Here is a 25,892-nt window from a genome sequence, read left to right as displayed (position 1 = left end):
ATGAAGAATAATACTTGTGCATATTGACTCAAGAAATTTCCTCTAGGGGCACCTGAATGGTGCAGTTGGTTGAGAGACCAACTCTTGGTTTCATCTCAGGTCATGATCTCCTGGTTCCTGAGATCAAGCCCCGCCCCAGACTCTGTGCTGATAGCACCGAGCCTGCTCTCCCTCTCTCTCTGCCCTTCCCCTGCTCGTGTTCTCTCTCTCTCTCTCTTTGAGATAAATAAACTTAAAATAAATAAATAAATAAATAAATAAATAAATAAATAAATAAATATTTAAAAAATAAATTTCCTCTAAAACAAAGAGGTGTTTGTTCATGGGCAGATTGTTTCCAGGAAATCTTAAAAGAGGACTTGTGGCTTATCAGTGGAGTCAATGGAGGTACTACAGCCATACAATTTTGGGGGGTAATGCCATGAAATCTACAGAGGTCTGGGATGAGGCTGTTCAATATAGTACGATTAAAGCTTTGTTTTTTATGAGAGGCTTACTGAAAAATCAAAAGCAAACTTGAAGGCATGATGATACAGGTTATATGACCACTCTGTAATTTACCAAATTTATATTCCACTAGGGAATTCATCCCTGCCATTCCCAACACACCTAAGTGCTTAATCCTTTGGAATATTTAAAGACAGAACTGATAGAATATCAAAAAATAAACCTTTAATGTATATCTATCTAAAAATAAATTATTTAGAAAACTGTGGGGAGACTTATGATTATTGTTTGGAAAATAGTTCCTGATAATGAAATAATGCCATTGTTATGATGTTTCATTGCCATATACCATTGCCGGAAACTGCACTGCAGTGTTCAGGTCGGGGAAAATCCCAGGTACTGACTCAGAGGAAGAGAAGAAGGGGTGGGGCTATCATTCTTGCAATACATTATAATTTACACCCTGATTGTGCATTTCATGTGTGGCAAGCATGATCTTAGACTCCAGGGAAACAAAGTCATGGGTCTCAGGGTCTGTAACATTATATATTATAAAAATGAGTACTTACTAAACTGTTTTAGAATTATGACTCCAGAAATATGAAAAAAGTACAGCTATTCAGAAGCACAAAGCATAATACATTTTGCTGGGAAGAGTGAGGAAAAATATTCTAGAGGATATGTACTCTGTCTCCAATCTAGTCTCCAATGGTGGGACCTGAGCGACTGGACTAGTACAGGAAAGGCTATATCATGACGGTTAAGAAATTTGGGTTTTCAGCTGAAATAATTTGCAAGTTATTTATGAATAATCAGAGAGGGTCCTCTAGTCAAATGTGTCTTTTAAAAAGATCCTTTGGGAAGCAATCACAAGTGAATTTGAGAGTGTCAAGATGGGAGGTTACTGCAGTAAATATGATGTCATCACCCAAGAGAAAGGTAAGAACCAGGGAAGGAAGGGTGGAAAATGGATGCGAAAGGGTAAATTAATGCTACATTAACAAGCTAGATTTGACTGGACCTGGTGATAGTCAGGTAAAGGTGGTGAAGAGATGGTAGAGGGATTCTCACACTTGGCAGGGCACCCCTGGTGGTACCATTCACAAGGTGAAGTGGGTGGAGCAAAGGCAGGAGAGCAGATTAGACAAAGGCTGAGGGCCTGGAGGATGAGTTCACTTGATAGCACGACAGTCCCCAGACTCCTGATGCACAGTCATCAACGAGGGGCTGAAAAGGGGAGACAGGGACTACGACATACGGATGTATTTGAGGACATTCATTTTCTGCTTTGTGATGCTTCTCTCATGAATAATTTTTTTTTTATTTTTTAATATATGAAATTTATCGTCAAATTGGTTTCCATACAGCACCCAGTGCTCATCCCAAAAGATGCCCTCTTCAATACCAATCACCTCCCCTCCCCTCCCTCCCACCCCCCATCAACCCTCAGTTTGTTCTCAGTTTTTAAGGGTCTCTTATGCTTTGGCTCTCTCTCATGAAAAATTTTAAACTGAAATGGCCTGATAACTATCCACATTTTAAATATCATCTAAGGAGACTTATCAAAGAACAGTTGTAACTTTTGTATGTATTTGGACGTGTTTCAATGTATTTGCCAAACAATTTTACTGCTTCTAGTATACACCACATGAGCCAGGTTTTTGGTCAGTTGTCTGTAAGTTTTTAGTAAAATAAAATATATATTGATTGATTGTATCAAATCTTGGAAAATAATATAAAATATGTCAATAACTTTAAGTGATCATGGTAATAACATACGGTTTTTCACATTTTACTAAAAATAAAAATTACTTTATTCAAAAGTTAAAACATCATCGCTTAAATTGTGTATTTCATGTATTTTTTTTTGTTCCTTAGTACTTTGTTCATTGAATAGAATATGGCAAATTTCTTTTCTATTTTCTTTTCTTCCTCTGTTATTTTTAATATTTCAACGATAGTTTTTACACAGTCTATCATCTTTTTCTAGTTCTTTCAGAGATTTTGATTCAAGTTTTAAGTATTCTCTCTGTGTCTCAAGGACTTTTGCTACTTAATAAATTCCTTTAATATATATGAGCCATCAACACTTGACCTTTAAATAAATCCTCAAAAGTATCATCTATAGACAAGGCAAAAGTACAAAAGTTAGAGATAATTCCATGGTGTGAAATAATCACATGATATTGCATATCTTAGCTTATGGCTACCTTTATATATCTTGTAATATCTGGAAAAAAAGTCTCCAAGCCTGAGAAAGCTGTCAGTGGTCCTTTCTTGACTATAACAAGGGCTTGACTGAACACAGCAGGAAGTGGGTCTGTGGAGGTTGGTGGATTTGCATGTGGCCTCCACTGTGGACTCTATGGCCATCACCAACCAACAGTTTGGTGCTCTGACTAGAAAGAAGGATAAGAAGGATCTATGGTTCTGGTTGGTGCCTCATCCGATGATGGTGGCAAGTGGAATCCCAGACAATGATAGCAGAATTTAATCTTTCAGAAAAAAAAATATTCTTGGGGCAAAAAATCCATTTTTATCTCTATTATATATGTTATCTCTACTATATATGTTATCTCTATTATAACAGATTTAGATAACTTGAACAGTCTTCAATAATTTAAGAAAAAGTATGTATTTAATCTCAGTATTCACATGCCTTGTTATAGTGTTGAAATTCTATGCAATTAATGTTACTATTATTACTCCATTAATTTCAGTCTGTTTGCTAGCTATTTCCTCATGCAAGTTACAATTTAGTTGGAAAGACAGAAAAAAACCACGTTACTAAACATAAATATATACAATTGTGATAAATGTTATGAAGGAGATAAGGGATGTGATAAAGACTATTTCCCTGTGGACTTAGGGAGCTAACTTAGAGTGGTTAGGGACTTCTCATGGATATAGCAGTTAAGCCTAGTGCTAAAGAACAGAAATGAGACTTAAGGGGAAAGAATGTGGCACATCTAAGAAAGAGTGGAAGCTGGTGTGGCTAAGCCGCCATGAAGGAGGAAGAGAGTGGGACAGGATGAGGCTGGAGAGGGTGGCACACTAGCTCCAAAAAGATTGGGGGTTTTCTTGTAAGTGTAATTGAAAATCAATAAAAGATTTTAATCTAGAAAGCGGCCTGTTCCATTTTACCCTTTATAAAGATAGTTGTACCGTATAGAGAACAAAGCATAGCTGAAATGCATCCAAAGTACTACTTAGAGGAAAATTTATAGGCTGAAATATTTATACATAAGTTTCTTCATGAGAAAAAAAGAGTGACAATTAATGAGCTAAGTATTCAACTTAAAATATTAGGAAAAATGGAATTAATCCAAAGAAAGTATAATAAAAGATTTTTAAATTTTAATTTCAATGTAGTTAACATACAGTGCAAAATTAGTTTCAGGTGTACAATATAGTGATTCAACACTTCCATACAACACATGATGCTCATCACAAGTGCCTTTCTTAACCCCCATTACCTATTTCACCTCCCCTCCCCATCTCCCTTCTAGTAACCATCAGTTTGTTCTCTATAGTTAACAGTTTGTTTTTTGGTTTGTCTCTTTTTTTTTCTTTGTTTCTATTGTTTCTTTTTTAAAAAAAAATTTCATGTTTATTTATTTTTTTAAATATAATTTGTTGTCAAATTGGCTAGCATACAGTGTGTGAAGTGTGCTCTTGGTTTTGGGGGTGGATTCCTGTGGTTCATCACTTACATACAACACCCGGTGCTCATCCCAGCAAGTGCTCTCCTCAATGCCCATCACCCATTTTCCCCTCTCCACACCCCCCCCCCCCCATCAGCCCTCAGTTTGTTCTCTGTATTTAAGAGTCTCTTATGGTTTGCCTCCCTCCCTCTCTGTTTGTAACTATTTTTTTTACCCTTACCTTCCCCCATGGTCTTCTGATAAGTTTCTTAAGATCCACATATGAGTGAAAACATATGATATCTGTCTTTCTCTGACTGACTTATTTAATTAGCATAATACCTTCCAGTCCATCCACATTGCTGCAAATGGCATGATTTCATTCTTTCTCATTGCCAAGTAGTATTCCATTGTATATATAAACCACATCTTTATCCATTCATCAGTTGATGGACATTTAGGCTTTTTCCATAATTTGGCTATTGTTGAAAGCGCTGCTATAAACATTGGGGTACATATGCTCCTATGAATCAGCACTCCTGTATCCTTTGGATAAATTCCTAGTAGTGCTATTACTGGGTCATAGGGTAGTTCTAGTTTTAATTTTTTGAGGAACCTCACACTGTTTTCCAGAACTGCTGCACAAGTTCGAATTCCTACCAACAGTGCTAGAGGGTTCCCGTTTCTCCACATCCTCACCAGCATCTGTTTTCCTGAGTTGTTAGTTTTAGCCACTCTGACCTGTGTGAGGTGGTATCTCAGTGTGGTTTTGATTTGTATTTCCCTAATGATGAGTAATGTTGAGCATCTTTTCATGTGTCTGTTGGCCATCTGGATGTCTTCTTTGGAAAATTTTCTATTCATGTCTTCTGCCCATTTCTTCACTGGATTATTTGTTTTTCGGGTGTTGATTCTTTATAGATTTTGGATACTAACCCTTTATCCAATATGTCACTTGCAAATATCTTTTCCCATTCCATGTTGCTTTTTAGTTTTGTTGATTGTTTCCTTTGCAGTGCAGAAGCTTTTTATCTTGATGAGGTCCCAGTAGTTCACTTTTGCTTTTAATTCCCTTGCCTTGGGAGGTGTGTCAAGCAAGAAATTGCTGCGGCTGAGGTCAAAGAGGTTGTTGCCTGCTTCCTCTTCTAGGGTTTTGATAGTTTCCTGTCTCACATTTAGGTCTTTCATCTGTTTTGAGTTTATTTTTGTGAATGGTGTAAGAAAGCGGTCTAGTTTCATTTTTCTGCATGTTGCTGTCCAGTTCTCCCACCACTATTTGCTAAAGAGACTTTTTTTCCATTGGATACTCTTTCCTGCTTTGTCAAAGATTAGTTGGCCATACATTTATGGGTCCAATGCTGGGTTCTCTATTCTGTTCCATTGGTCTATGTGTCATTTTTGTGCCAATACCATACTGTCTTGATGATTACAGCTTTGTAGTAGAAGCTACAGTCTGGGATTGTGATGCCTCCCACTTTGGTTTTCTTATGTTTATTTTATTTTTGAGAGAGACAGAGCATGAGCAGGGGAGGAGCAGAGAGAGAGGGAGACACAGAATCCAAAGCAGGCTCCAGGCTCTGAGCTGTCAGCACAGAACCTGACACAGGGCTTGAACCCATGAACCGTGAGATCATGTCCTAAGCCAACTTAACAGACTGAGCCACACAGGCGCCCCTGTTTGTATTGTTTCTTAAACTCCACATATGAGTGAAATCACATGGTATTTGTCTTTCTCTGACTGACTTTTCACATATCATTATACCCTCTAGATTTATTCATATTATTACAAATGGCAAGATTTCATTCCTTTTTATGACTAAGTAATATTCCATTACACACACACACACACACACACACACACACACACACACACCATGTCTTCTTTATCCATTCATCTATTGATGGACACTTGGCTGCTCCATAATTTGGCTATAATGCTGCAATAAACATGGGCTGCACATATCTTTTCAAATTAGTGTTTTTGCATTCTTTGGGTAAATGTCCAGTACTGGAATAACTGGATCATATGGTAATATTTCTTTAATAAAGTTTATTTATTTATTTTAGAAAGAGAAGGAGAGAGAGAGGATCCTAAGCAGGCTCTGCACTGTCAACACAGAGCCTGATGTGGGGCTCGAACCCACAAACCGCGAGATCATGGCTTGAGCCGAAATCAGGTGTTGGACACTCATCCATCTGAGCCACCCAGGCGACCCTGTATCATATGGTAAGTCTACTTTTAGTTCTTTGAGGAACTTCTACACTGTTTTCCAGAGTGGCTGTATCAGTTTGCAGTCCTACCAGTAGCACACGAGTGTTCCTTTTTCCCCACATCCTCGCCAACACTTCTTTCTTGTCTTCTTGATTTTAGCCATTCTGACACGTGTCTGGTGATATCTCATTGTGGTTTAGACTTGTATTTCCCTGATGATGAGTGACATCGAGCATCTTTTCATGTGTCTGTTGGTCACCTATATGTCTTCTTTAGAGAAATGTCTGTTCACATCTTTGGCCCATTTAATTGGATTATTTGTTTTTTTCTGGTGTTGAGCTGATAAGTTCTTTATATATTTTGGATACTAAACTTTTATCAGATATGTCATTTGACTGCCTACTCTTTTCTAAGGATGGTTTACAAAAATCCTATGAAGTAGATGCTATTTTTATTTAGAAAACTAAGCAAACTGAGACTTGGGCAGGTAGCAAAACTGGCCCAAAGTCACATAGTCAGTAAAGGGCAGACTCAAGATTTGAATCATGGCAATGGAGCTGTGGAGCTTGCGTTATTTACCCCTAACAAAGTGTCCCTCATGGGGACAGTCAGTCAGTCCCTCATGGCCCAAAGCTACTTGATTCAGCATCTTCTTATCTCCCTGGCATTCTGGGTCAGTGATTCAATACACTGTTTAATTTTACCATATCTCTGATAATTTTAAGGTTATATACACATCACTGACTGGGCTTCTCAGTTCAGTCCCAGGTCCTGAATTGGTAGCCTATGTTTAATGCTCTGTAGAGATATTGCACATCTTACACATGGGCACCTAGCTGGCTTAGCTGATAAAGCATGTGACTCTTGATCTTGGGGTTGTGAGTTCAAACCCCACTCTGAGTGTGTAGAGCTTACTTGAAAAAAGAAAAGAAAAAAATTTTCGAACCTCCTGGGTAGCTCAGTCAGTTAAGCGTCTGACTCTTGATCTCAGCTCAGTTCTTCATTTCAGGGTCATGAGTTCAAGCCCTGAGTCCAGCTCCCCATTGGAGTGAAGCCTACTAAAACAAACAAACAAACAAACAAAAATGGCCAATGTGCCCTGGTCCAGTATGGAGGCTGACACTTTCTCTCTTCCCTCTCTGAGCAAGACTTGACACAGGCCACTTTCCCCAGCAGGTGCCATGATTCTTTTCAGGCATTCTTTCGAAAGTGAGAAGGTCCCCTCTTGGTGACCCTTTTCATGGTTCTAGTTTCTCACCAGATGCGAGGCACTAGGGACTTCACACCTCCCCTTTCATGCCACCCCTAGCCTAGTATTTGAGTTTTTGGATCTTGAGTCTGTTTCTAGCAGAAAGGCTCATTTTCCTCTCATTCATTATTCAGCCTAAAATGAGTTTGTTCAACTTAGTGGATTAAATTACCACTTATATAAAGCTGACTCTCAAATTTATCTCTCTAGGTCCTGGAACCGTATTTGCAATTACCAGTTTTTTATGATTGTCATTTGTTCTTTAGCTCTTTTTAAAACTGTTGTTTAATTTTTCTTTTCTTTTTAAAATTTTTTAAAAATATTTATTTATTTTTGAGAGAGAGACCGAGTGTGAGCGGGGCAGGGGCAGAGAGAGAGGGAGACACAGAATCCGAAGCAGGCTCCAGGCTCTGAACTGTCAGCACAGCACCTGATGCGGGGCTCGAACCCTTGAACTGTGAGATCGTGGCCTGAGCTGAAGTTGGATGCTTAACTTACTGAGCCACCCAGGCGCCCCTAATTTTTTATTTTCTATACTTTCTTGGAATCTGGAAGATTACTGGGAATATGCAAACTTATTTCAGCAGAAATTCTCCATTTACTCTTAGTCAATGTTTATTTTTGTAAGTTAATTTTAACTTTTTAATCAAAATAAAACATTTATTTAGTTTTAAAATGTAATTGTTCCATAAAATGTATATTGGAAAGCAGAAATCCCCTGCTGTTCCTCTCTTCCCCCCAATTTCTGCTTTCCAGAAATCAGCTTTTTCTTCTGGTGACATCTCTGTATTTCTAAATAACATGCTAATACTGCTGTATCTAAACTTTTAAGTTTAGGATGTTACCTATTCACTTCCTACCATGGAGGAGGAGAATTCACATATCCCTCCCTCCTACCTACTCATAAAATTTTCTGACCCCCATCCATCAAGTATAATTATTTAAAATTCTTTGGTTGTTAGTATTCAAGTAGTTACATTATTATACATACATTAACATTATTCCTAACTGAGCCATATACTCTATGATTACATTTCTTGGACAAATTTTTTCTTTCCTTGTAGTTAAAAATTACCTGTCGTGGTTGATCCCCACATTTCCCCACAGAAATCAAACTCTGTCTCGGGGCACCTGGGTGGCTCAGTTGGTTAAGCATCTGACTTCCACTCAGGTCATGATCTCACAGTTCTTGTGTTCAAGCCCCGCATTGGGCTCTGCGCTGATAGCTCAGAACCTGGAGCCTGCTTCGGATTCTGTGTCTCCCTCTCTCTCTGCTCCTCTTCCACTCACACTCTGTCTGTCTCTCTCTCTCTCAAAAGTAAATAAACATTAAAAACAAAAAAGAAATCAAAGTGTGTCCCAATGTATTTAAACATATCATAGGATCTAAAGGTGTAATTTTTGGGGCGCCTGGGTGGTTCAGTCAGTTAAGCATCCGACTTTGGCTCAGGTCACGATCTCACGGTCCGTGAGTTCGAGCCCCGTGTCTGGCTCTGGGCTGATGGCTCAGAGCCTGGAGCCTGCTTCCGATTCTGTGTCTCCCTCTCTCTCTGCCCCTCCCCCGTTCATGCTCTGTCTCTCTCTGTCTCTAAAATAAATAAACGTTAAAAAAAAAAAATTAAAAAAAAAAAAGGTGTAATTTTTTTCGAAAACACTTGTTAGAGGAAGTCACCAAGAGGACATGACTGCCCACTGACTTCAGGCAACTGAAGTCTCCCTACTCCTTCCCCTGTCCTTGGAATGTACATTCTACCTACTATCCCTATCCTAGCAGCCATTTCAAGGACACAGCCTTGAGAGAGTAATGTATTGTTGAGACCATGTGGACTGGTTATGTGACTGAACACATTAAGGCCTTTGTATAAACTTTCAAGATTCTGGTAGGCAAACGTAAAGAGCTACTTGTCTTGCAGCCACCAGGACAAGTCTCATATGTAAGTTCCCTTGCTCGCTTTTTTTATTGGAGTATAATTGTCACATAATATTATATTACTTTCAGGTGTACAACATAATGATTCAATATTTGTATATATTATGAAATGATTACCAGAATAAGTCTAGTTAACATAGTTATAAATTTTTTTTCTTGTGATGAGAACTTTTAAGGTCTACTCTCTTAACAACTTTCAAATATTCACTACAGTATTACTAGCTATGGCCACCATGCTGTACGTTATATCCCCACAATTATTTATTTTATAGGTGGAAGTTTGTATCTTTTGACCTTCCCAATGTTGTTGATTTGTCTGATCAGCTGTGTTCTCCTTATTGTTTTTCTGTGGAGGTTTGTACCCTTTTTTTTTTTTTTTTTCAAAAGTATGAAGAAGGAAGAGAGATAAGCATATCGACTTAACTCAATGCATTAACTAGTAGTTTATAGGTTTTTTATAAATGTTTATTCATTTTCGAGAGAGTGTGTGAATGGGGGGAGGGGCAGAAGGAGAGAAAGGGGGACAGAGGACCTGAAGCAGGCTCTGTGCTGACAACAGTAAACCCGATACAGGGCTGGAATTCACAAACCATTAGATCATGACCTGAGCTGAAGTTGGACATTCAACAGACTGAGCCACCAAGGTGCCCCTAATAGTTTATATTTAATTTTCAACCTACTTTAGTAAGATTTCTATTTAATACTTCATTGAATTTTTCCATTCTATGGTTATCAATGACCTCTTTGCTTTTCATTTCTTTTTTTCTTCTTATATCTGTAATTTTCTCTTAAGGTTTCCTATCCTCTTTATTTAGCTTCCCTAGGCAGAGTTAGATTTTGTTTCTTATCATTCCCCCTTCCATTGTGCTGTATATAAATCCCCTAGTATGGCCTTGATTATGTACTGATGTAGTACAAATATTTAGGTAGATGGCTCTGTCCTGTTTCTCTGGGCAGAGAATTTAGCTATACGTAGAGTCTAACATAATGCCTGTCACTGATTAATGTTCCTTAATCATTGATGAGTGAGAAAACGTCTCAGGAAATACAATGTGGAGTACAATGCAAAGACCTGAATGCCTGCAGACTAGTAAAACTTTGTTCAAAACCAGAATTGAGAAGTTTCAGAGATCATATATACCAATTTATGTTACAAATGAGGGAACTAAAGCCCAGAAGTTAAGCAATTTCTTCAAGGTCATATATAAATCACAGGGACTTCAATTCAGGTTTTCCAAATGTCCATACTATATTTCTTTATTTTAAGAAATGACATTATGATAACTGGAATTCAGCAAATTAGCAGCCATATTATAAATGATACATTTTGCTTTGATTATTTAATCTAATTACATTTTTGAAAAGTGATACAGGTAGCTGTGTACAAATGAAGCTGACGTTAGAGGACGTTAGCAAACCAATTCAAAAGCTGCTGTTTGTAACCACATGAGGTGATAAAGGTTTGAACTAAGATGGCATTTGTTGAAAAAATATTGATGGAACACATCAAAAAGCAAAAGACGGGCGCCTGGGTGGCTCAGTCGGTTAAGCATCTGACTTCGGCTCAGGTCATGATCTCGCTGTCCGTGGGTTCGAGCCCCGCGTCGGGCTCTGGGCTGATGGCTCAGAGCCTGGAGCCTGCTTCTGATTCTGTGTCTCCCTCTCTCTCTGCCCCTCCCCTGTTCATGCTCTGTCTCTCTCTGTCCCAAAAATAAATAAACGTTAAAAAAAAAATTAAAAAAAAAAAAAAAGAAGCAAAAGACAGAGATGTGTTAAAGAATCAGAGGAATAGACTTCTGGGGAAAATGGCAGAGTAGGAGTTTATCAGCCAGAGAAAGACACATACCATATGATTTCACTCAAATGTGGAATTTGGGCAACAAATGAACAAAGAAAAACAGAGACAAACCAAAACACAGACTCTTTTTTTTTTTTTTTTTTTTAGTTTATTTGTTTATTTTGAAAGAATGAGAGGGTGAGAGTGAGCACGAGCAGGGAGGGGAGAGAGAGGGAAAGAGAGAGCTCCCAAGCGGACTCTATGCTGTCAGTGCAGAGCCTGACCCAGGGCTCGATCCCACCCACTGAGAAATCATGACCTGAGCTCAAACAAAGAGTCAAAACGCTTAACCGACTGAGCCACCCAGGTGCCCCATTAAACTAGTTTTGAGCTATATATTTTATGGAATCTACATACAGAGCAAGTAAATGGAAAAGTTAGCATCCTGGCTGAGGTGGGCTGTAAATGTAAAATACACAAGAGATTTCAAGCACTAGGTGTTTGTGTTTGATGTGAATGTGAAACATCTTGGTAATTTTTGTACTGGATAAGTGTTGAAATGATAAAACGGTGACACGTTGGGTTAAATAAGATACGTTCTTAAAATTACTGTCACCTGTTTCTTTTTCACTTCTTAACATGGCTAGGAGAAAGTTTGAAATCGCATACGTGGTTCCCACGATAGCATTAACAGTTCTCTGGAGCAGCTCGGCTCTCCATTAGTTTATGGCTGGCTCCACACAACACATAAACTGTTTTGAAGACAATCAGTTAACTGAATCTAGCAACTGGTTACTTTGAAAGTCACTTTTTCTTCCTTTACAAAAAAGAGCTAATGGAAGTGAGAAATAAAACTCATGTGGATTCAAATGGAGGTTCCTCAACCTACTAGCTTTATGTCCTTTGTCAAGTTTATTAACATCTTGTGAATAATACGTCTATTTTGTAGGGTTGTTGTGAGGGTCAAAGTAGGCCAGATAATGTGCTCAGCACATTTATTTAATTTAATTTAGCTGCCCCTAAATTTAATCCAATGATTAAAATTGGAAATCATAAGAGGAGGCGATGTATTCTTAGAAAGTTCAACATGGACGCTAGACATCCCAGGTGGAGAAAAGAGGGAGGAATGGGAATGGGATAAATCTCAAATTTCTGCCCTGCAGGAAACAAGGAGGAAGATTAAATCTGTGGTGAAAATTATGAATTCAGTTTTAAACATTGAGGATTGGGTGACTGTGGAAATTTAAGAGGAGACGATGGTTAGGTAAGAAATTTAGTTTTGTTGTTACGATAGGTCTGAATCCTCAATAGAGTCAGAATCCATGGTGAGGGGTGGTGGGCGGAACCATGAAAAGGTATGAAATTGCCCAGGGAAATTGTTGAGTGGGAACACAATGAAAAGACAAGCTAGCTGTGCAAGGAAATTTGGAATCTTGACATCTAAAAGGAGGGCAGATGAAGAGGAGCCTGGAGAATAGACTGAATAGGAATAGAAGGACAAATAGAAAAAAGATACACAACAAAAACCGAGGAGGGATGAATTCCCCTGCATGCCCCCAAATTTGTGGAAGAAAAGAAAATACAAAAATATACTCACCAAGTCGTCCCTGTCCAAATCCAGAGGGAGAGGGGTCAAGGAGTGTCTAACAATGCACCACCTGGTGACTAAATTCTACAGAGTTAAAAAATTCTGGGCCAGTGGGCATGGTGATGGTCACCTGTTTCTTTCATTCTTGACCTGGGAATGTCTGTGTTCTTCTAGACTTTAGGGTAGAGACTGTAACACAACTGAAAGAAACAAATTATTCATTAGGAAAATAAATGAGGTGATCACAAAGAGTCCACAGTGAGGAATTAGGGTTTACACTTTTTTTTTAAGGCTGTTTCTTCTAGAGAAACATTTTAACCAAGTGCTGAAGTTTCATTATTGTCCACTGTTTTATTTCTATAAGAAAATAAGCTAATAAGCAGTATATGTGGTTCTATGGGAAAACGCATTCAGTTACTTTGCAATAATATTATTAAAAATCTTCTCCTCATTGTTGAAAATGGTACAAATGACTCCTTATCCCTCTTATTCTTTTTTCTTTAATTCCAGTATAGTTAACATAGTGTTCTATTAGCTTCAGGTGTACAATATAATGATTCAACAATTCCATACATCACCCTGTGCTCATCATAACAAACCCTATCACCTATTTAACCCACCGCCCCATCACCCCCCCACTCTGGTAACCATTAATTTGTTCTCTATAGTTAAGAGTCTGCGTTTTGGGGTGCCTGGGTGGCTCAGTTGGTTGGGCAACCAACTCTTGATTTTGGCTCAAATATAAATAAATAAATAAATAAATAAATAAATAAATAAATAAATAAAATTAGAAATAAATAAATAAAAATAAGAAGGTTGAATTTAACAACCAAAGAAAAACATAGTTTCACATATCCAAGTTCCAAACTTAACAATTCTCCAATAACTGAATCCAGTGCCAAGAATTGTTCGTTTATCATGTGCTTTTATATTGAAAACACTTGTTCATCTTTTAAAAAATTTGATAATTTTTTTAATACTTATTTATTTATTTTAATTTTTTTAATGTTTATTTATTTTTGAGAGAGAGAGAGAGAGAGACAGACAGAGCATGAGCAGGGGAAGGGCAGAGAGAGGGAGACACAGAATCCAAAGCAGGCTCCAGGCTCTGAGCTGTCCTCACAGAGCCCGATGCGGGGCTCAAACTCATGAACCATGAGATCATGACCTAAGCCGAAGTCAGAATCTTAACTGACTGAGCCACCTGGGTGCCCCCAAAATTGATATAACTTTAAAGAAAAACATATCGGTTTAAAAACTACTTGCATCCAAAAGAAGTAAATTCACTAACTCCTCTGTTAACCCACTATTACTAACATTGAATTGAAAGAAATACTGAATAAATTGAAAATCAACTCTTAATTTACAAATATCCACAAGGTATCCTTCAAATATTTCTTGTAATTTTTATAGTTAATTTTCATAGTGTTCTGAATCATAGTTTAAAGCTTCTTCTTATTGATTTATGTTAAATAGTATATAAAATCATTATTATTGATTTACATTATGCAAAGACTCAATTTCAACATATGTTCTTGTACTTGTCTAGCTAGTTCACAGACAAGCTTTTTCTTTCTTGTAACTTCAAATCTAGCTCATTCATAGGCAATGTGATATAGCAGTAAAAAACATAGATCAGACTTCCAAGTTTTATGTTTGGATTTTGAATATTTGCCAAGCATTCCTTTTCTTTCAAGAAAAACATTGAATTGGAATTAACAGTGCAGTTAATCCTTGTACAACTCTTCCACAATTTAACCAACAAACACTGGTGAAGAACACAAGATGATTAAATTCATTGTCTTCTATTTCTTTCAGTAATTCCAAAACAATTTGATGGCTCATAGCATTTGCACATATTCCCTGAATAATGTTAAATGCATCTATGGCAATTTTCATAGTTTGCTTCAGAAAACTGGGGCATATATGTTTTCAGTATGCATCACAGGTAGAAACAAAGCAGGAAGGGAAACATGTTTCTTGTCTTAAAATTTCAATAAATCAAGACTTTTGGCTTAACAGAGTTGGAGCATCCTCTGTTATGATAGAAACTAATATTTCATATCAAAAATTCTTTGGCAGACATATGAAATTAAAAATATCTTGGGGCTGCCGGGTGGCTCAGTCAGTTAAGCATCCAAATCTTGGTTTCGGCTCAGGTCATGATCTTACGGTTCCTGAGATCAAGTCCCGCGTTGGGCTCCACTTTGACAGCATGGAACCTACTTGGGCTTTTCTCTCTCTCCCTGTCTCTCTGCCTCCCCCCCAATTGCTCTCCCTCTCTCTCTCTCTCTCTCTCTCAAAATAAATCAATAAACTTAAAAAAAATCTCTGCTATGAGTTCCATTTAAGCCATAAATTGACCACCTTTCTTCATAAATATGGATGTCCTTTGAGAAATACACATCGAATGTTAATTTGGCAGTGCTTTTTACATCACATGGCTCACCTACAGATAAGAAGCTAAAGACAAGTTCCTGCAGCTTTTCAAAGTTTGAATCAGTTGATCTTTGGTGTTATAGAGGTCTTGCATTCCATGGGCAATTGTTTGGCTTAATTGAAATCTTCAACTTTTTGTCAAATATCTTTTTTAAAGTCTTTTTCTCATAATTTTCTAACAAAGTTTTCATAATTGAAATAACATATTTTCCAATTTCTTCATCTAAAAATTATTTTGTGTGTGTGTAAGAACCAAGCTATTTTAGGGGCGCCTGGGTGGCTCAGTCCATTAGATGTCTGACTTTGGCTCAGGTCATGATTTCCTGATTCATAGGTTCGAGTCGCAGTGCACTCTGTGCTGACAGCTTGGAACGTGGAACCTGCTTTAGATTCTGTGTCTCTCTCTCTCTGCCCCTCCCTCGCTCATACTCTGTCTCTCTCAGAAATAAATAAATAAATAAACTTAAAAAAAAAAGAGCTATTTTATAGTTGGCTAAAGTTAAAAGCTTGGATTCTTTTAAAATTATTTTTTAAAACCTTTTCACATTTAATTCTAGTTCTAGCAGACAAATTTTATCAATTCTTTTTAACTTTTGAGAGGAAGTAACTTGTCAGCTTCACTATGTATTTGCTGAAAATGTGTCTTAGTATTATAAACTTTATTTTTCTTAACACAAAAGATAGATTTTTGGTTTTGCTTTGTCACATCAAAATATAACTTCCATTTATTTTTATTTAAAACTTGCAAAATTTTTTCAAGTATATTTTATTCTATTCTCTACTGTTCTAGTTGTTTAGGCTACTGCATCTCCATTCTATCCTGTATCAATGTTATGCCTTCATTTCTTTTTTTTATTTAAAAAATGTTTTTTAATGTTTATTTATTTTTTGAGAGAGAGATAGAGTGCAAGCAGGGGAGGGGCAGAGAGAGAGGGAGACACAGAATCCGAAGCAGACTCCAGGCTTTGAGCTGTTGGCACAGAGTCTGACGAGGGGCTCGAACTCACGAACTGTGAGATCATGACCCAAGCTGAAGTCGGACACTTAACTGACTGAGCCACCCAGGCACCCCATGCCTTCATTTTTAATGTAAAAATTTGTACATATTGTTTGGCAGGAAAAATAATTTAATTATATCATTATTTAAAATAATAAATATTGTGGCACCTGGGTGGCTCAGTCAGTTAAGCATCCAACCTAAGCTCAGACTGAGGTCTCGTGGTTCCAGAGTTCAAGCCCCACGTTGGGCTCTGTGCTGACAGTTTAGAACCTGGAGCCTGTTTCAGATTCTGGTCTCCCACTCTCTCTCCCCTGCTTGCACTCTATCTCTTTCTCTCAAAAATAAATAAACATTAAAAGAGTTGTATACTCTTTTTTTTTTTTTTTAATTTTTTTTTTTCAACGTTTTTTATTTATTTTTGGGACAGAGAGAGACAGAGCATGAACGGGGGAGGGGCAGAGAGAGAGGGAGACACAGAATCGGAAACAGGCTCCAGGCTCCGAGCCATCAGCCCAGAGCCTGACGCGGGGCTCGAACTCACGGACCACGAGATCGTGACCTGGCTGAAGTCGGACGCTTAACCGACTGCGCCACCCAGGCGCCGCAAGAGTTGTATACTCTTAAAAAATAAAAATAAAATAATAAAATAGCAAATATTTACTAAATAAGGTTTAAATAGCTATAGGTATAACTCCTGGTCTCTGCATAAAATATTCCTAGAAATACAAGGAACATAGAAGGATAATCACTAGAAATTATCAATCTCTTGACAATGACTAGATTAGCAATATGTTCATGTTTAATACTAGAATCAATGCACATACTTTTTTTTTTTTAACTAGGCTCCACACCCAACATGGGGCTTGAACTCAAAACCCTGAGATCAAGAGTCATATGCTCTACTGGCTGAACCAGCCAGGCACCCCAATGCGTATACTTGATAAGAGAATTACACTATAATGACAGTATGACTATAATTTATATTAGGGATTGACAAACTTTTGGGAAGGTCCAGATAGTACCTATTTCAGGATATGAAGGGTGAATAAGAATAAAAATCAAGGATATTATGTAAATATTCATATAAAAAGAAAAAATAAATTTCCACAATTTTTTATTAATGAAATTCAAAAGATAATATAATAACAATGGATTAAAATATTTTGATAGTGTATGCTACTTAGGAGAAGAATGGAATTCTGGAACAAGGGAGATAACCTTTTGCTTATTTGGGGTTCAAGGTCAATATTCTCATCAAAGTTAATTGTGAATGTTCATCGGTTAAGGCTAGTGTGTTTTAAAATTTTATATATTTCAATTTTGAGAATTTACTTTTCACATAGATACACCAAATACAGGTATTAACTCACAAGCATATGATTTTAGTTGAGCACACTCATCATTTGGATGGCATCTTTTGCCTTTCAGCATATCACTGCATTAATCACTTCCAGTTGAAGTAAAGGTGGACACTCCTCAATTGCATGATTAAATGGAGTTTGAAATATGGAAATTTCCTTCGCATTTACGTCGAGATCAGGAAAAAAAACGCTATTTAGAACCGTAATTTTAGTTCGAAAACATATATCTGTTGCAATCTTCTTGTGTTTACCTTTGACAACATGTAAAGTTTATAGAGCAGCTTGACATTACTTGTGATTCAAATGTTAGCTGTTGTCAAAAAGACTTTACCACAGTATGTTTCACATAGAAGTGTTGTTTTCACTTGCAATTTTAGGAATTCGTTAAGCAACATTTTCAAGTCAGCGGCAAAATTCATTTCCAAAGGATGGGGTTTGAATCTTATCCTCTTGGATAGGGGGCTGGCAAAGAATCTTCCTTACACCACTTCTATATTCTTTCTCCCTCTACCGCTTGCTTTCTTCCTCTACTAATGGAATTATTACTCTTCATTTTCTTTTCTTTTTTCAAAAATGCCACTTTATACAAATATATTTGACATATTGTGTAATTTAAGGCACAAGTTAATGCAGTTAGCACCTCAATTATGTTGCATATTATCTTTTTTAGTGGTTGGAGTACTTAAGTACCAGTCTCTTAGCAAGTTTGATGATTATAATACAATATTGTCCACATTCACTATACTGTGCCTTAGACCTCTAGGGCTTGTAAATACTCATTCCAAGTTTGTACCCTCACACAACATCTGTACTTCTCATTTTTAAAATGAATCATGTTTCATAAATATTTTAATTCCCTCCTCAATTTGTTGAATTCTTAAGGAATTTGTTTTTCCCTTTACCTTTTTTTAAACTTCTGGTCAGAAGTTTTGATTTCTGCTCCAAACAGATTGTAGGTTTGACCACGTTAGAGATGTCCACACTTCTGCTAATTTAAATAGAAACTAATGAAAATCGTTGAGTAGTTGTCTCACCAGTAGATTTTACATCAAGGTCTTGCTCTTCTTTCAGAGGAAGGATCTGTGATGAGAATGAAGCACATTTCTAAAGCTTTTATTGGTCACTTAGCAATGGATGGTGACAGCTGTCACCATCTCATCAGCAAATCCTCTTATTTCACACTGATTTAACAGAAGCCAGATTGTTGCATTTTTATGATCAAAATTTATTACTCTTCTCATTTCCCATTTTTGTTGACTATGAAATCTTCCATAAATACCATTTAAAGTCCAAAGTACGTGCAATCATGCATATAATTATTCATATAATCAGAGCCCAAGCTGGTTACTGCAGTTAAGAGAGCACAGTGCTCTTTTAGGAAATGCTTTGTTGATTATGAATGTCAGGGTAAAGATGATGCTGTTTATCCTCCCCGTTATCTTTATTATTATTGACTTTCTTATCAGTATCATAATCTATCCAAATATATTTAAATGAAGACATTGGGAGCCCAAATCATCCATTCCACTTTCTCTCTTCATATCCTGCCATGATTTAGTCTTCCTCTTTTAGGTTTCTTTGGATAATTAATAGAAATTTGTGGAAATATTAAATCTGATTCCTCTAAATAATTTAATAACAGATATTAAGTCTGATTAGACTTGTGAACATATCTCCTTCCAACCTGGGAAGCTGATTCCTTAAGTATAAAGAAGACAGAATTCACATGTCAAAGCAGAAATCACATAATAAAAACTATTAGCTGTATTTTAAGGTTCTAATTATTAGTTAGATCACATGAAATATTAATCATATGACAGGAAATCTCTTTAACTGAGTCACAACTAAAATTTGTAATGAACATCACAAGCCTTAAATATTCTAGTTTTGGGGATCGGCTGTAGGGAAAGGATCCAAAATACAGGTAGAAGCTTTTCTCCACATGTTATAATTTTTCTGCAGCAGTATTTTAAAAAGAAAAAAAAAAAAGACCATCTAAATACTACATTAAGGAAAATGATAAATAAATTATAGTGCTTCATAGAATAAACTGCAATAGTTAAATAGTTATGAAATTTTTATCATTATTATTAATAACCAGATAGTTATAGTTTCAGATTAAAAAGGCCATATGAAAAATTGGGCACATAGTATGATTTCAAGTGAAATCATAAAAATAAGCATAGGAAAAAAGTTACATAAAAATCCACTGAATGTTAAAGTTTATTTTTTCTGAGGAGTAGCATTAGGTCGAAATTTTTACTTCTTCTTTATACTTTTCCTATATTTTCCAATTTTCTACAATAAGCATAAATAATGAGTCATAAACCACCTTTAAAAATTATAGTTAAAATATTTTAAAATGTGTTGCTGTTGATTATGACATTAAGTATATTTTCTTCCAACAGTTTGTCTCTACTAGATAGATGCTAACTGCAGTTTTAAGAGGAAAGAATTTATTTTTGGCCCAGTGAATGGTAAAGTGTGGAGATTCTAATTAATTTGAGGAGTTTTAATAGTTTCTGTGATTCAGTCTTTAAAAACCTAATCCATATAATTTTCTGTAAAGAAATAACATAGTTATTTTGGGGACCATACAGATTGCTTGATAGAATTAACCCTTTGATTCAGGTAGAAACATCTACGCATCTTGCTCATCCAGTTGGTAGCTGCCTTTCACTCAGATCCCCTATTTAACTGTTCTTAATTAATAGAGTGAAATAAAGATAGTGTGAAATATGATCTAAATGAACCCAAAAATTGCTCTGACCCCATTTCCATTAAAAATTTCTGCTGACAAGTTTTCTATTAGTATCAAACAGGAAGTTTTATTTTTTAATTGTATTTTTTTAAAAGATTTATTTTTGAGAGAGAGAGAGCACAAGTGGGGACGAAGCAGAGAGAGATGCAGAAAATCTGAAGTAGGCTCTGTGCTGACAGCATCGAGCCCCATGCGAGGCTCAAATTCACAAGCCTTGAGATCATGACCTGAGCCAAAGTCAGATGCTCAACCAACTGAGCCACCCAGGCGCTCCTAATTGTATTTCAAAAAAAAAAAAAAAAAAAAAGCAAAACTACTTAATATGATATTTATTATGTGCAAGACACTGTTCTTAGTACTTTACAAATCTTAATTTATTTAATCCCCACTAAAGTCTTATGTAGTACAGCCAAGAATTGAACTAGGCAGTTGGATTTCAAGATTAAAATCCATAACCTTGTACATGGAATATGTAATTGTCTCAATATCTAACCAGTTCACAGGCCTACTGATGAGTTCTCAACTTTAGTCTTTACTGATTATAGGCTTATATTCTGTTAAATAGTGAAGAGGCAGATCTGTGTTCACACCAAAGGTTTACAATGAATCTGGTATTGTTTGGTAGATACCAAGCTTTGAAAATATATCTCATCAAAGAATCCTCTAATTTTTTTTTTTTGTTAAATGATTTGAAGATTTATTAATCTACTTTTTTTTTAAGTTTTTATTTTTATTTGAGAGAGAGATAGAGAGCAAACGGGTGAGGGGCAGAGAGAGAAGGAGACAGAATCCCAAGCAGGCTCCACACTGTCAGCACAGGGCTCGATGCAGGGGCCTGAACTCACGAACCATGAGATCATGACCTGAGCCGAAGTCAAGAGTCGGTTGCTTAACCGACTGAGCGACCCAGGTGCCCTATTAATGCACTTTTAAATAGCAAGATAGTGTCTATGAATCTCAAGGTTTTCAAAACTTCATTTACGAAGGATTTTTTTGTATTTAAAAAAAATTACATATTAAAAAACATAGTCAATTCACATGAAAAATCAATCAACACAATGATTTCATAGTTATAATATGACTGACCTTCCAAGAAACTGACACCAATTTAAAATTTAAAGATTGAAATAAAACATAAAATTGAATTTGCAAAAATCTTCAAATTTTAAAGTTATATGGATACTTACAGTTTTTCTAGTTTAGCAGATTTTGTAATGTAGTGATATTTTCTCCCTATCTCCAAGAAATAGCCACTAGCTTCTATCTGAATATTTATAGATAAGGTAAATATGCAATGTTTTGAGGCATAATATGTCTTTATGGGCTAGAGCTCATGATTAAAAATATAAGTTTTTCTCTGTGGTGACCTAAATTTTCACATTTGTATGTTGAAAACATTTCTTCTAATTCTAATTCTGTCGCACTGACTTTCAATGAAAGAAATACCCTAAACCTATTTGGATAGAGCTATCAGTTTATCTCTCAGTCTTTCCCCTGCAAACAAAAATATCTCTCACTCTTCAACTCTTGACACAGTTTCCAGAGTATCAAATTTGGTGTCATAACTGTATGTAGTGACCAGAGTCATTCATTGATTACATTTCATGTATAGACATGAAGTCTGCATTTTAACTGAAATTTGTTTGCATCATCTTTTATATGCTTACATCCAATTCCATCAAAATCAAACCAGTTACCAGTCTAGGACTGAGAATCTCTTGGGGTCCCCTGAGAAGTCAATGGATAGGTCTCCAGAAAATTACTCTGACAAAGGTTCTTGTACTCAAACATGGTGAGAGATTGACACTGGTAGATGGGAGATCTGGGATCCACAAAGACAATGCAAATGATGGTGATTTTCAAATGAAGAAATTGCTCTCATGAGGAGATCAAGGGAAGCTGTGAATCTGATTGGAGAGCACCTACCAAAGGGAAGGAAAATCTTAGCAATAGATAAGATTTTATTCTTGGAATTCATCTTAAATTAAAACAGGGAACTTAAACATTTATGGGCTTTGCAAAAATAAAAACAAAAAAAATTTTGGAGTATTCATAGAAATAAATTTCATCAAGTTACATTTAAAATCAGTTCCTATATGTTTTATTTTACTAATATAGGTACTTTCTCTAAAATATTATTGAACTCTTGTATTTAAGAGACTGTCCTAGTAACAGAGGCTATAAAGCTGAATAAAGCATTCTTTTCTCTAGATTTCAGTTAATGACAAAAAGCTAATGTATAAAAAATTAAAGAATATAAAAAACATGAGAACTGTCATAGTGGTATACAGCAGAAAGATTTGGCAACAACTGTGTCTGATAATATCAATTACTGACTTTCAGAGAAGTTAAAAAATGTGTGCTTGGCTTGAAAGCAGATTAAACTTTCAAGGACTAAATGAGTAATGGTTATGCAGTCTGGAAACTCGTAAACAAGATTAAAAGTGCAGAAAGTTTCCAAGTAATTATTTGACTATGAATTGGTTATTTTGCAGTGAAGTCTTTATAAATCTATAAATAAGGGAAAAAAGGATTAGGGATGAATAGAATTTTCTTCAAAATACTTGACAGTCCATGAACTTGCCGGAAAAATACAACCAATAACTATTTTAAAAGAGTGTTCTGGGGGCGCCTGGGTGGCTCAATTGGTTGAGTGACTGACTCCTTATTTCAACTCAGATCATAATCCCAGGGTTGTGGGATTGAGTCCCTCGTCAGGATCCACACTGAGCATGGAACCTTGCTTGGGATTCCTCTCTCTCTCCTTCTGCCCCTAGCCCCCTCTCAAAATAAATAAACACTTAAAAAAAGAAAAAAATTAAAAATTTAAAAAAGAGTGTTCTGAATTGAACCATATTTTTGACAGATGGTCTGGGAATATTTCTGTGTGCCTAATGAGTAAATTGAAATAAAATAAAAAAATAATATTTGAAATGGCAGAGGAAACACAATTATTAATTAACATTGTCAAAGAGCATAAACAAATAATCCAGGCCAAAATAATCATTTAAGAATTATCCATGGTGACAATGCAGTTTTACGTTCAGGTGTCAACCATTTCTTTCCTGAGCCCTGGGGAAACAGAGGCTTTCAACTGTGGAGGAAAGAAAGGAGGATACGTGAATGTGATCATTAAGGGGAGAACAGGGCTTCTGTTGTTTTGTGAAGTGCAAAACAACCAATGGGTCACAGGACAGTAGAATATGCTGGAAGCCCTTTGGAACTCAGTTCTGAGAATGCCATTTCTTTCCCCTCAGGGAGCCCTGAAGAACAAGGAAATTACTTTGGTCAGTATGCCTCTGTGTGTGTCTGTAAATATTTTCGGCTTATTCCAGTCTCTGAAGCAATTGAGGTTTACCACAATGCTATTTAGGAGGTTTGATTTGAATTTGATAGTGTAGGGAATTATTTTATGTAGGCTTCTATTTCGAGAGTATGCATTTGACCTTCACTCAGCTGTGCTTTTTTTGTTACACAAGAACATGGGGCATAAGTGTTCAGAACATTAAATTTTATGTTTTTTAAAATTTAGAATTGAATGGGAATATATTGTAGAAATTTGTTTTGAATGAGATTAAGATGTAGAAATGGCAGAATGGTTTCACTTTAAATAAATCAAATAAGAACAGGATGGGCTAGGTTTAACATCTCCCCAGTTTTCATGGGATGTGTTAGACTGTAATAGAGTGAACTCTTGATTATGCAATTGTACCAAATTCGTGCTACATCCTATAGGATGACATTCCATGTCTCTTCTTCCCACACCCAGTTCTTTCAAAATTGAAATCAGCCACCCAGGTCAGCACCAACAGTCCCTTGGGATCCCCCTAAGAAAGCAGTGGATGGGTCTCCAGAAACTGATTTTGTCAAGAACTGTTTTTAATCACTATAGAAGATGGACTCCAGGTGGATCTGGGATCCACAAAAACTGGAGGTGGTAATGATTACCACCTTAAGGGACTACTATCATGAGGCACTCAATGGAGCCATGAATTCTAGTCGGAGAATTTGGTACCAAATGGTACCTAAAATTTCAGGTTTGGACTTCAACTTCATTCTTAAGATATATCTTAAGTAGAAAATGATTTATGGTTTTCTTATGAAATTACATGAATTTTGAGTGTTTCCATTAATTATAATTTACTCATATTTTTGTTACATTTAAATCCTGTTTTGTAACTTTCCCTTCCATTCAAACCAATATTAGTAATTTCCTCAAAAGACATGATTTAGCATTTGGGTGTAATTAACAATGTGCAAGTATGGAAATACTATACTATACTCTACACACACACACACACATATACACCTACATACAGTATATATAAGAATTACAATAGCACTAAGTCCAAAGTATACTCGGAAGAAAGTAGCTAGCCACTTTTTTCTGAAACTGGAAGCTTAGGAGGCATAAAAATATGTAATTGATGTTGAAACAACTGAAAGTTCAAGAGTTAGATGAATGGTAGGTATCATTTTAGAAAATCATAAATAAGGCAGAAAATAGTGAAAGCATCTTGTTTGTGATTATGAGTGTAGCTTTGTACAGCAGAGGATTTACAGTTTTGGAAGCAAGAAAGAATATCAGCAATGAGCATACCCGTCTTGGAAAAATCTGTGATAGACTGAGGGCCTCTGTGAAAGACAAATCAATAATTATATTTGAAGACAGCCTATTGAATTGATTCATATTATTGATAGCAAGTCTGAATAGTTTCTCTGTTGCCCATGAATTGAAACAAATTAAGAAAGATATTGAGAGAAGCAAGAGAAGACAATCATTATTTCACACAAATCCAGAAGCCTAAATCAAAATGTGGTCATAGCCATTATGGATGAAGATAATACGATTTTCCTTTCAGGTATGACCATTTTTGCCTCAGTCCTGAGAGAACAATGTCTCACCTCTAGGGGAATGAGTGAGCAACATGTAACTCTGACCATTCAGGGGAAAGGAAAGCTTTTGACTTTTTGTGAAGTGCAAGTCATTGGGCCAGGGCTAGTAGAAGAAGGTACTGGAAGCTTTTTGACTCCCAGATCTGAAGATCCCCAGTTTCTTCCCAATGGAGAAGAAAGTTCTATTGGTTTCTATGCTTTCTTCCTCCGAAACATTTTCAATTTCATTATTTTTCAAAACAATTGAGATTCAACACAATATCATTTGAACTTTATTTTGTAAAATGTGTTATTTTGTATATACTGCTATATCTTTGTGGCCACTATATTCCACCTCTTTTATTTCTCCCTTTTTGAACTTCACATCCATTTAGAAGTCTCTTAAACCTACAAAACATTATATTTGGCCTGATCTTTAAAAAATTTGGAAACTTTGTTCCACATACGGGGCTGAAGTGCCTAAGAGTAATGAACTACAGCAGAGTGTTTCATTTGTCCCCTTGATTGGTTCTCTGCGAAAGAGAAAATAAAGTAGGAAGATAGATGGCTCCCATATTCAGGGAGCTCAGTGAGAATCTGTTGGGTCCA

The 25,892-nt window shown here is 36.3% G+C and overlaps 1 long non-coding RNA gene across 1 annotated transcript in view; it reads left to right on the top strand.

Moving 5' to 3' along the window:
- LOC144616938 (uncharacterized) overlaps window positions 1-25,892 on the top strand; it is a 45,985-nt gene that overhangs the window by 10,069 nt on the left and 10,024 nt on the right. The window contains exon 2 of the long non-coding RNA XR_013556858.2: window positions 6,163-6,318. This is a non-coding gene — a long non-coding RNA (uncharacterized LOC144616938). The remainder of the gene's footprint in view (window positions 1-6,162; window positions 6,319-25,892) is intronic.

The sequence above is a fragment of the Panthera onca genome, chromosome B4 (genome assembly GCF_046562875.1).
Source record: "Panthera onca isolate mPanOnc1 chromosome B4, mPanOnc1 haplotype 2, whole genome shotgun sequence".
In the NCBI taxonomy this organism is placed as follows: Eukaryota; Metazoa; Chordata; class Mammalia; order Carnivora; family Felidae; genus Panthera; species Panthera onca.
The sequence above is the reverse complement of the archived record's forward strand: the minus strand, read 5'-3'. Positions and strand labels throughout refer to the sequence as shown.